Raw genomic sequence first — 11793 nt, 5'->3', positions numbered from 1 at the left:
AATGCTTTTAAATGTAACATAGTTCATAGATACAGTCCGTTGTTACATAGTTCAACATAAATCTGTCCAGGTCCTGTGATACAGTCCGTTGTTACATAGTTCAACATTAATCTTTCCAGTTCCTGTGATACAGAGCAATGTTACATAGTTCAACATAAATCTTTCCAGGTCCTGAAATACATTTAAATGTAACATAGTTCAACATGAATCTTTCCAGGTCGTGCGATACAGCCCGATGTGACATACTTCAACATCAATCTTTCCAGGTCATGTGATACAGTCCTATGTTACAAAGTTCAACATTAATCTTTCCAGTTCCTGTTATACAGTCCGATATTACATGGTTCAATGATGTTTCTGATGTTTAATGGTTCAGCATCAATCTTTCTTGATTGTGTGATACAGTCCTATGTTACAAAGTTCAACATAAAACTTTACAGATCGCGTGATACAGTCTGATGTTACATGGTTCAACATAAATCTTTGCAGGTCGTGTGATACAGTCCGATGTTACATGGTTCAACATCAATCTTTCCAGTTCCTGTGATACAGTCTGATGTAACATGGTTCAACATAAATATTTGCAGGTAATGTGATACAGTCTGATGTTACATGGTTCAACATCAATCTTTCCAGGTCGTTCGATACAGTCTGATGTTACATGGTTCAACATCAATCTTACCAGGTCGTGTGATACAGTCTGATGTTACATGGTTCAACAGAAATATTTGCAGGTCATGTGATACAGTCTGATGTTACATAGTTCAACATCATTCTTTTCAGGTCGTGTGATACAGTCTGATGTTACATGGTTCAACATAAATCTTTCCAGATCCTGTGATACAGTCTGATGTTATATAGTTCAACAGAAATCTTTGCAGGTCGTGTGATACAGTCTGATGTAACATGGTTCAACATAAATCTTTCCAGGTTGTGTGACACAGTCCGATCTTACATATTTCAACATAAACATTTCCAGTTCTTGTGATACAGTCTGATGTTACTTGGTTCAACATTAATCTTTCCAGATTGTGTGATACAGTCCGATATTTCATAGTTTAACATAATTTAACATAAAACTATCCAGTTCATGTGATAAGTCTGATGTTACATGTATCAACATCAATCTTTCCAGGTCGTGTGATACAGTCTGATGTTATATGGTTCAACATAAATCTTTCCAGGTCGTGTGATACAGTCTCATATTACAAAGTTCAACGTCAATCTTTCCAGGTCATGTGATACAGTTCAATGTTACAAAGATCAACATAAATTTTTCAAGTTCCTGTGATACAGTCTGATGTTTAATGGTTCAGCATCAATCTTTCCAGATTGTGTGATACAGTTCTATGTTACAAAGTTCAACATAAATCTTTCCAGATCCTGTGATACAGTCTGATGTTATATAGTTCAACAGAAATCTTTGCAGGTCGTGTGATACAGTCTGATGTTACAAAGCTCAACATCAATCTTTCCAGGTCATGTGATACAGTCCGATGTTACATGGTTCAACATCAATCTTTCCAGGTCATGTGATACAGTCCTATGTTACAAAGTTCAACATAAATCTTCCCAGTTCCTGTGATACAGTCTGATGTTACATATTTCAACATAAACCTTTCCAGGTCGTGTGATACAGTCCAATGTTACATAGTTCAATATCAATCTTTCCAGGTCGTGTGATACAGCCCGATGTTACATAGTTCAACATTAATCTTTACAGATTGTGTGATACAGTCTGATGTTACATAGTTCACATAAATCTTTCCAGATCCTGTAATACACTGCGATGACACAAGCTGTGATTTTCGGATGGTTTCCTTTAATGACTTCCAGTGGCATACAGATACAGACTACTTATTTCTGAGAAACAACGCACCAGACTTTGACAGACTCAACCCGAATCTAAAGTCTTAACAGGGTTTGCTGCGAGCATAATTTATTCTGTTTTAAAAAGTTCTACTGGAAAGTTTAAATTGTGTTATTCTCTATTAATTATACAGTAGGAGAATGATTGACACTCAGATTATGTTCTATTGGTCATTTCACAACTAATTCCATGTTTATTGACTGGGCATAATTCACAAAGTAAAATCATCATGTATCAAATAGAGAACATTCTTATAACATTTTAACACTCATTGTATTTGATATCACAAAAGTTGGCACAGTCTTGTTACATTGTAATCTTGAAGAAATAAACTATTTTATTGTTCACCTTTGTTTATGTGAATTATTGGGTTACATTTGATGTGTACGATTATTATGTGATTGCAAAATTGTTTTTGAATTTGTTGTACAGTGTTAACAAATACTGGCCCCTGATCTTACCTTGATGACTTTCAGGGAGCCGATCCTACTGCTGCCAGTGTTGTCACATGAACATGGATTCTCTCACAGAAATTAGGGATCTCCCAGTGAAGTGGGTTTGTGGTAACCACTGACCGGACACAGATCATAGTGTGTGATGTGTTACTGAGGGATTGAGATAGTGTGATCTGCCATTCATTGCCTTCAATATACATCCGGTGATTGGGAACAGTGATACAGTCTATATACATTCTAATACTTCCTGACATATCAAATAATTGAGCAGATGGCAGGTAAAAATTGTATCAATGGGATTAAATTACAGCATGTTAATTGTTATGAGTAAAAGTTTAGGATAAACTTTGATAATTTATGATATGACTACGATGTGCAATTATGTGTAAACAATAACGTTTTAATTGCACCTATAATATAGAGATCACATGCAGGATTATTGGATCAGGTTGTTATAATGAAACAGACATAAATCACAGTGATTTTTTAAAACCAATTGGGACCATAAATCACAAGAAAAGCTAAAAAAAACTTATGAACAAATCAAAATTCACAATTCACAATTTCTGCTTATAACTGTTTGTTTGAATGCTATTTCAACGGAAATTGAACCCAGGCCCATTCACCAAGGACTGGATAATGACACTTGATCCTGTCTTGATAATGGGCTTACTCCGTTTGCATCTATTGCATATGTATCCGTCAATTTCTTTGTACAAGACTTGTTAATGCATTTATTGCAAATCCGTCAATTGGTTTACACAAGACATGAAACACAGACATAATCTCTGTTGTTTTTGATGAATATTTTTGCTTATGTTTCTGTACTGTCAATATGTATAAGTACCAATTTAATGTGCACATATGGTAGTTCTTGGAATTGTTCTGGACACAAATCTCACCTCCAATTTAAATTGACATTTGTGAAAAGAATTAAGTGCCATCTTTTTCGTTTTATGATTTTTTTGTTTACTTCTTTTAAAAGAGCTATTTTACATTGATAAATTTAATTTTGCAGTTCTCTGATTTTAAAAATCTTGTTCGATAAGTATTCAACAACCACCCTATCCTAAATGCATATATGTGTGAATATATAAAAAAGAAGTCTTGCTCGATCAATATATATATTCAAAAGAATTAATTTTGTACATAAATGGTTAAACAAAATTGAAAATAAAGAGTGTGAGTTGTTATTTTCAAATGTCTGTTAAAATTGTAATTGTGCGTGACAGCAGCGGTGATCTTTTATTTAACTTTGATTTCATATTCAGAATACAGTGACAAAAGATAATATGCAGAGAGAAAACGGAAATCCAAATATTGGAGTAGTTCTAAAATCTTTTAATATGAATAGATTTTTCAGCATTTAAAACAACAGCATATCTTTTTCTGTCTGTATTCCTACTGTAGTATGACCATGCAATATTTTTGTAGTTGACATACTAAAGATAGCATGCCATTTTGAGCTTGTATTCAATACTCATATTTTTCACAAAATGATTTGCAGCTGTATGTGGGGTATTAGTTTAGTAATCTTTTTATGTAGTAAGTTTTGTATCTCATTAATTTGAAATTTATTCAGTTACTTGGATTTTAAATGTCAATTTTAATGCAAACATGTGTTGTATCTGTTGCTCTGCCTATTAGTGTGTTTGTTCAATTGTGGAAGTTTATCTATTACACAAACACAAGGTATCATCACCTGTATTCCAAAAGGTGATACATCTAAGCTGTTTATACAGAATTGGCCCCCAATTACTCTGTTAAATACTGTTTATAAAATTGCCTCTGGAGTAATAGCAAACAGATTTAAACTTTTCATGGATAAGTTAATTCATAATGATCAGACTGGTTTCATTAAAGGGAGATACATAGGGGAAAATACAAGGTTAATTTATGACATTTTGCATTATACCGAAGAAAATGAGATCCCGGGTTTACTTCTCTTACTAGACTTCGAAAAGTCGTTCGATTCTTTGCCATGGTCCTTCTTACACAATACACTATCTCTTTTTAATTTTGGTCCAGACATAGAGCGTTGGCTCCATGTTTTATATAAATACTCTAAATCAGCTGTTTCTCAGTGCGGCTACTTATCTAACTTTTTCCCCATTGAAAGGGGCTGCAGACAAAAAGATCCTGTCACATGTTATATTTTCATCCTCTGCGCAGAAGTTTTGTCACTTGTATTGAGAGATAACAAAAATATAAAAGGTTTAACAATACATGGAATTGAACATAAATTGTCCCAATTTGCGGATGATACTACAATTTTATTAGACGGTACTGAACAATCATTAAATAAAACTCTTACTGCTATACAGGATTTTTCAAATATATCAGGTCTTAATGTAAATATTGATTAAACAAATGTTGTATGGATTGGAAAAAACAAATATAGTTGTTACACTATAAAAACAAAATGGAAACTAAATTGGATGCAAAACAGCTTTAAAATGTTAGGAATACATTTCCATGTTGACCTATCAAAAATGGTTAAAATCAATTATGATGAAAAAATTGTCAAAATGGAAAATATCCTGAAAAACTGGAAAGAAGAATTTTAACACCAATCGGAAAGATTGTAATTGTAAAAACACGTATTGTTTCATTATTTAATCACTTGTTCATATCATTGCCTAACCCACATGATACTATTTTAAATTCAATAAAATCTTCTATTATGAACTTTATTTGGGACGGGCATAGTAAAATTAAGTTTTCAACAATAGTAAAGGAATATAATGAAGGAGGATTAAAAATGATAAATTTGGATGCTTTTATTCCAGCATTGAAACTAACATGGCTTCAACAAATTCAATCCTTCAAGGGAAATTGGATAGAAATTTTTTTAAACTCTATTTTGATACATATAAACTCTTTAATTGCAGCTATCATTATGCCCTTAAAAATATCTAACAGAATTTCTAACCCTTTTTGGTTAGATGTTTTAAAAAGCTTCTCAATTTATTGTGGTAAATAGAAGTAAACACAGAAGATTTCTTGTATTATCCACTTTTTTATAATCCAAAAATATTGATAGGAAATAAAAGTTTTTCTTTAAATCCTGGTTTGAGGCTGGAATTCATTGTATAGGTGATATATTCAAAAATGGAACCTTTATCTCTCTTGGTGAATTAAATAGAATGTACAATTTGAACATTAATTTCATTCATTATGCAGGAGTGACAAGAGCAATTGATAAATTTGTGAAAAAAAATATTGTTTATCTTGCTCTACCCAGCAAATTATTTAACCCTTTTTGCCCCCATTATTTCAACTTGTACTGAAAAACGAACCCGGTGCAAAAAGACTGTACACCATTCTAAATAAAAATAATGAACAACCATCAGTTAAAGCAAACTGGTGTACAAAACTCAATACTATTATTAATGAAAAAGAATGGCAATGTTTATTTGAGCTACCCTTTTTAATAACTAGTGATGTAAATGTTCGGTGGTTCCAATATAGGTTAATTCACAGGATATTGGGAACAAATAGTTTTTTGAATAAAATAAAAATTACTGATGACCCATTATGTTCATTTTGCAAACAAAGTGATGAAAATTTAGAACATCTATTCTGGGAGTGTCAGATTTCTAAAGCAATTATTGATGAAATGTTACCAGAACAATCTTTTCCTTTCATTAACATGACCATCTTTCTACTTGGATATTCAAGTAATCCTGCTAAAGCCTTAAATAATGTTATTCTGTTTATTAAGTTATACTTGTACAAGTGTAAAATGAATAAATGCATTCCAAGCATAACAGGAGAAAAGACATACACTAAGTATGAGTATGATAACTTGAGAAAAATATCAATTTCACAAAATAAGTTAGACTTCTTTGACAGTGAGTGGGAACAGTTTAATGCTATGTTCTCACAACTTAGAATTTAAATTTGATGATTGTTGTAGTTTAAAGCACTGTTTACAAATACTATTTATAGTGTACCGCTATTCAAATAAAATGTAGGACATATGTATTATATACTATAATTTTTTTATGCAACTATAATTGCTTCTCTGTGCCTTTCTCATATGTTATTACAATGTACACATTCTTTTTTGTCTTTTCACACTGAACGATGTTGTTTGTTTCCTTTTTATGTACTTTGTGATATATAATATAACTATATGTACCTACTTTTGCTTTTCTATGCTTTTTTATCCGTCATAACAGTGTACACATTCTTTGTTGATCTTTCAAACTGGAAGATGTTGGGTTCTTTTTCTCTTTATGTACTTTGTATAAGTTTTTCTTTCTTTCCAATACACAACTTCATATATAAGTAATTGTAAAGTTTTCAAGAGACTGCACAAACTTATATGTTTTGTCTGTTGTTGACTCTGACTTTAAATAACATAAGATACGAGTTATGTTTTGTCTGTTGTTGACTACTACTTTACACAACATAAGATAGGAGTTATGTTTTGTCTGTTGTTGACTACTACTTTACATAACATAAGATACGAGTTATGTTTTGTCTGTTGGTGACTACTACTTTACATAACATAAGATATGAGTTGGTATTGCATTATATGCATGTTCTTTTTTGTTGTGTCGTATTACAAATCATTATTGTTACAATTTATATTGTATATGTACTTGTTTGCAATTGGAAATAAAATTTGTTGGGAAAAAAATTAGTGTGTTTGTTTAGAAATCTGTTTCCTGATCATGATGAAGTAACCAAGTGTTTGGCATCTGCATTATATTTGCATGCTTATAGACATAATGCACATTATACTGGTTAATAAATTGCATAAAACATCGTTTGGTATTTCTTGTTCTTTTTACCCTTAATTTATTCATGTCAAAAGTGTATCAATCAACACAGACTGTAAATTTGTGCTAACAAATATGTATTTCTTGAAATGTATCTCTTTCATATAGTTTACTTGTTGTGAAATTTCCAAAACAGAGTATGCAGAATATTGAAAACAAAACATGTCCAGTACTGGAACTTATATATATAAATTTACAATATAGTTTATTCGTATTTTAGGGCCTCCAGACCAGAATACACAGATTCAGCATAAACATGTATGTAACAGTGATATTATAAATATACATAAAAAATCGTGTATTTACATATGATACTACAAATGAGATTAAGAAATAAAGCAACACATATAATACAAAAATAATCAAATGGTAACAAAATGTATGTATATACATATGCATTATTTTTTCCGTTTCGGTATAATAATTCACGCGGTAGTTGAATCATTATTTCCGCTGATAAACGTTTTTCTTAGCAAAGTTGCTTTATGCAAAAATTCAGCCAGTGACCATATGTTGTCTTCCCTAGAGTCAAACATCGTACTAAAAAACAATGCGATGGTTCGGACTTTTTCACACCAGTTTCTATCAAAGTGTTCTAACCTGAGAGGTTCATACAAAAGGGCAGATAACAAGAAAATGAAATTCATCTTCAATAGTGAAGACATTATGAGTTACACAAAATGCACAAAATCTCGATCTCCTATCTATATTAAAGTGTCGCCCTTTCTCAATCATCAGCGCATGTCCAGAGCACCGGAAATTTGACACCGTCCGTTTTAGAAGGAATGGGAGATCTAACAATAAGTATCTCTCAATATTAAGCATGGATTTGTATTCCTTCTAGAGAAGCGATTTAGGTAAGTTATTGATCTTTGATTGAAGTTCCTGCAGAGCACAGTCTTTCAGTCTGATCTTGAATTGTGAAAAAAAATCTCTACTATTTCCGACTCCATTGTTAAGCCATGCAAATCCAAATCCGTAGTTAAATAGCATACGTTTAACATTTGTCGCCCAGTTTGATCTACCAGCATCGTCCTGTCTTCTAAGCATTTCATACAGCTGTTTTGGGTAGCGATTTTGGTCCATTCGGGTCAGTCGAATCCAATATTTTATACATTTCATCATATAGTTTACCGAAATTGGCAGACGGCCACATTGACTTAAAGCGAAAAAATTTGAAACATTTTTATTTAACCCACATATATATTTACAAAAGTCAACATGCACTCTCTCAGTAATATCCGATAACTCAAACCCCCAAATCTCCGCTGAGTAACATAAAATAGGAACAAATATTGACTCAAAAAGTTTTAATGCTTCTTTAGGTTTAAAGTACCCAAAATGTTTACTCAAATTAAACATGCTAAAGACAGCCTTCTTCGCTTGTTTAGCTAAAACTTCTTTGGTTATATTCCATGACAATTTTGGTGTGAAGAAAGCTCCTAGATACTTCTATTTCCGCCCCCATTAAGGTCCATTTTTTCATAATGTCGTAGACGGCCTCCATTACGGAACACCATGACCTTTGACTTCTCAAGGTTAATTTTCATTCCCAGGTTATCACTAAAATCTGCTACGCAATTGGTAATATTCTGCAAATTTGAAGCAGTTTCCGCAAAGCTGGAGACGTCGTCAGCGTATAATAATGCATAGAGTCGCTCTGATTACACACGAACACTCCGTTATTGTTACTGTTTGAACGTAAATAATGAACCAAGTCATTCATGAATAGCGAAAAGATAATCGGTGAACTTAAACAGCCTTGTTTTGTTCCGATTTTGAACTCAAAAAAGTCGGTAAGGCCACTTCTCACTTTTACGCATGATTTCATTTTGCTATACATCGACCGAAAAATATTGAGAAAGTTTCCACAAATAGCAAATCGTGAGAGACATTCCCATAGCTTTTGGTGGTCGCAACTATCAAAGGCATTATGGTAGTCCACGTAAAATACGTAAAATCGACCCACTTTTTTCGTAGTGTACTTTTGTACAATAGACAAATTAAAAATATTGTTGATAGTCGAGTAGCCCCGCCGTAAACCTGCCTGTGCTTCATGGATTATGCTGTTGGCTTCAGACCACTTTGTAAGTCTTGTAGTTAATATATTGACAAATATCTTGCTAATAGCATTACTTATTGATATTGCACGATAGTTATTCGGATTAATTGTGGATCCTTTCTTGTGAATGGGAGTTATTATACTTTCACTCCAGCTTTCAGGGAAATTGCCACCTGCGTAAATGTCATTAAAAACTCTGTGAATGAATGGCAATGTTTTGTCGATAGTTCATTTAAACATTTCTTTACACAGCCAGTCCGTACCTGATGAACATTTCGATTTAAGTGACTTAATACTATTTACTATTTCGTCCTCTGAAATTGGTTCGTTTAATTCGCGGGTGTTTATATCTGTTTGTAAGGGAGGTAACACCTGGTGCTCGTGCGTATTATCGGGTACATTCGATGTGCTTGCCGAAAACAGGTGTTAAAAATACTCGTACCACTCATCGCAGGAAATCGAGTCATTTAATGTATTGCGTTTTCCTTTCGCTCGTTTTATATTTGTCCCAAAATAACTTTGGGTTATCGCTATTTTCCACCAAAACGCGACGTCGTTTGAGCTCAAGTTCTTTCTTTTTGTATTTACAAATCTGCCTGAACCTGTTTTTGTCGTTTAAGTAGTTAGTGAGATCCAGTGCCAAGCTGGTTACTCGAAATGTTCTTAAGCTACTATATTTTTGGCGCTCTAATTCCCGACATTCGGTTTCCCACCACTCAGGTTGAGTAACTGGTGTTTTATTCCTATGGAATCGACCACCTATTTTCTTCTTCATGCAGTCCGCTGCAGTTTGTATTATTTCAATAAATTCTGATAATCTACATGTTTGATCACCACTGGAAATAGACCTTGCAAAGGTGTCGTATCTGATATTGAATTGGTCTAAAAAAGTTTGTTTTAACTGGTCATTCCATGGGAAGTGATATGCACTTTGCACACGCGATATGTCCGCTACATCACTCGGTGCTTGCTTAGCAAATTTAAGAATGCACTTCAGTGGAAAAAGGTCAAAGAAAAGATCTGGACAAACTTCAAATCGTTCTATATAATTAAACAGTTGTGTTGACGCGATTACATAATCCACGGTACTTCTTCCACCATTTGCGACGCAGGTAATTTCTCCTCCGCGGTCACCATCTTCTCTGCAATTTAGAATGTGTATGTCAAGAGAGCAGCACAGATCGATTAAGGATGTCCCAAACCTGTCTAAAACACAGTCTTTTGTGAATCTTTTTTCATTAAAAGTGTCGCAAGGGTATGAGGTTTCCCCAACAATGTGATCAATATCGTCATTCGGAATAAAATTTATTAGATCACCCGTTCGCGCGTTAAGATCACCCGCTAGAAGCATAAGTTCAGATGGAAAGTCATAAAGAATTAATAATAATTTTTGACGTAAAATGTCTATACCGTCATCATTGTCTTCATCGTATATAACTGATCTTTTCGGTGAGATGTATGTGAATATCATAAATAGTTCATTGGAATATCCCGTCAGAACGCATGACACGTTCACAACAATGCACTCCGTCAGATGTTCGTAGACCCTTTTAAAGTATTTGCATAAACTGTCGTTGATGAATACTGCAACGCCCCCTGATCCACGCTTGCCATTTCCTATTCGCATATTTTCTAAGCATGTGTAATTATTTAAAAAAAAAAGTAATCTCTTGAGCTTTTGTTTGTCACGTTTTGTTTAGCGCTATTACATCGAAATCTTCGCAAAAACATTTAAAAAGCGCGTCATTCGAGTATTTTTTTAAGTCCTTGTACATTCATTTAACATAAACTAAAACCGTTTACACTATTTACATCGTTCGTGTATTCTGAGCCTTAATCGTTTTCCTATTTTGCAACTAATATTGGTTTCTTCGAATTGAAGTCATATTCGTATAGCTCCCCGCACACCATTAGTTTATCCTGTTTGTATCTGGCTGCCTTTCCTTCATTTTGCCACTGCTCAAGGAATGGATACAGCGCGGTTCGTGCTTTCACAATTCTATCCGGTAAATCTTCTACTACTCTACCACTGACTTGACCATTCTTCCGTTTATCCCTAAACGCGTCCAGAACCGTTTGCTTCTGTTTGAGCAGTGCAAACCTAGCCAGAATAGGTCGATCTTTTTTGACGATAGTCTGTAAGTATATTCGAACGCCATGTCCGTCTAGTCAATACCTAATTGTTCGAGTATAAACGACCGGACTTTTTGTTCACATTGTGCATTGTTTTCTAATCCATCATGGTTTATTTCATTATTTCAGATTATTTTTTCGGAGAATGGTTTCCTGTTTTTTCTGAAGTTTAGAATTTTCGAGTATTTTTTCTTCACATGTTTTTATTCGTTCGTTTAAGTCCACTTTTTCTGAAAGTTGCTTGTTTTGCTGCTTGATTTCGATATTTTCGCGTTTTAAATCATTTACGGATTGTTCAAGTTTATCGAATTTGCTGTTCATCGTTTTCACATCTCGACGAATTTCTAAAAATATGGATGCTACATCGATACTGCCCGAGTCCGACTCCTCATCACCAGTAGCGTCATCGTGTATCTGATTTCCGCTTTTCGTCCCCGTACTGACCGTGTTTGTAGAATGTAACCAATTACTTACAATTGTTTA

General features: G+C 33.6%; 1 long non-coding RNA gene across 1 annotated transcript; it reads left to right on the top strand.

Moving 5' to 3' along the window:
- The first annotated feature begins 237 nt into the window (after nt 1–237).
- Nucleotides 238–3357, top strand: LOC127845760 (uncharacterized). The gene is made up of 3 exons (XR_008033378.1): nt 238–587; nt 1772–1921; nt 2347–3357. It is a non-coding gene; the product is annotated as an uncharacterized LOC127845760 (long non-coding RNA).
- Nucleotides 3358–11793: the final 8436 nt, after the last annotated feature.

This window comes from Dreissena polymorpha, chromosome 9 (genome assembly GCF_020536995.1).
Source record: "Dreissena polymorpha isolate Duluth1 chromosome 9, UMN_Dpol_1.0, whole genome shotgun sequence".
In the NCBI taxonomy this organism is placed as follows: domain Eukaryota; kingdom Metazoa; phylum Mollusca; class Bivalvia; order Myida; family Dreissenidae; genus Dreissena; species Dreissena polymorpha.
This window is presented reverse-complemented; position numbering and strand designations above follow the sequence as displayed.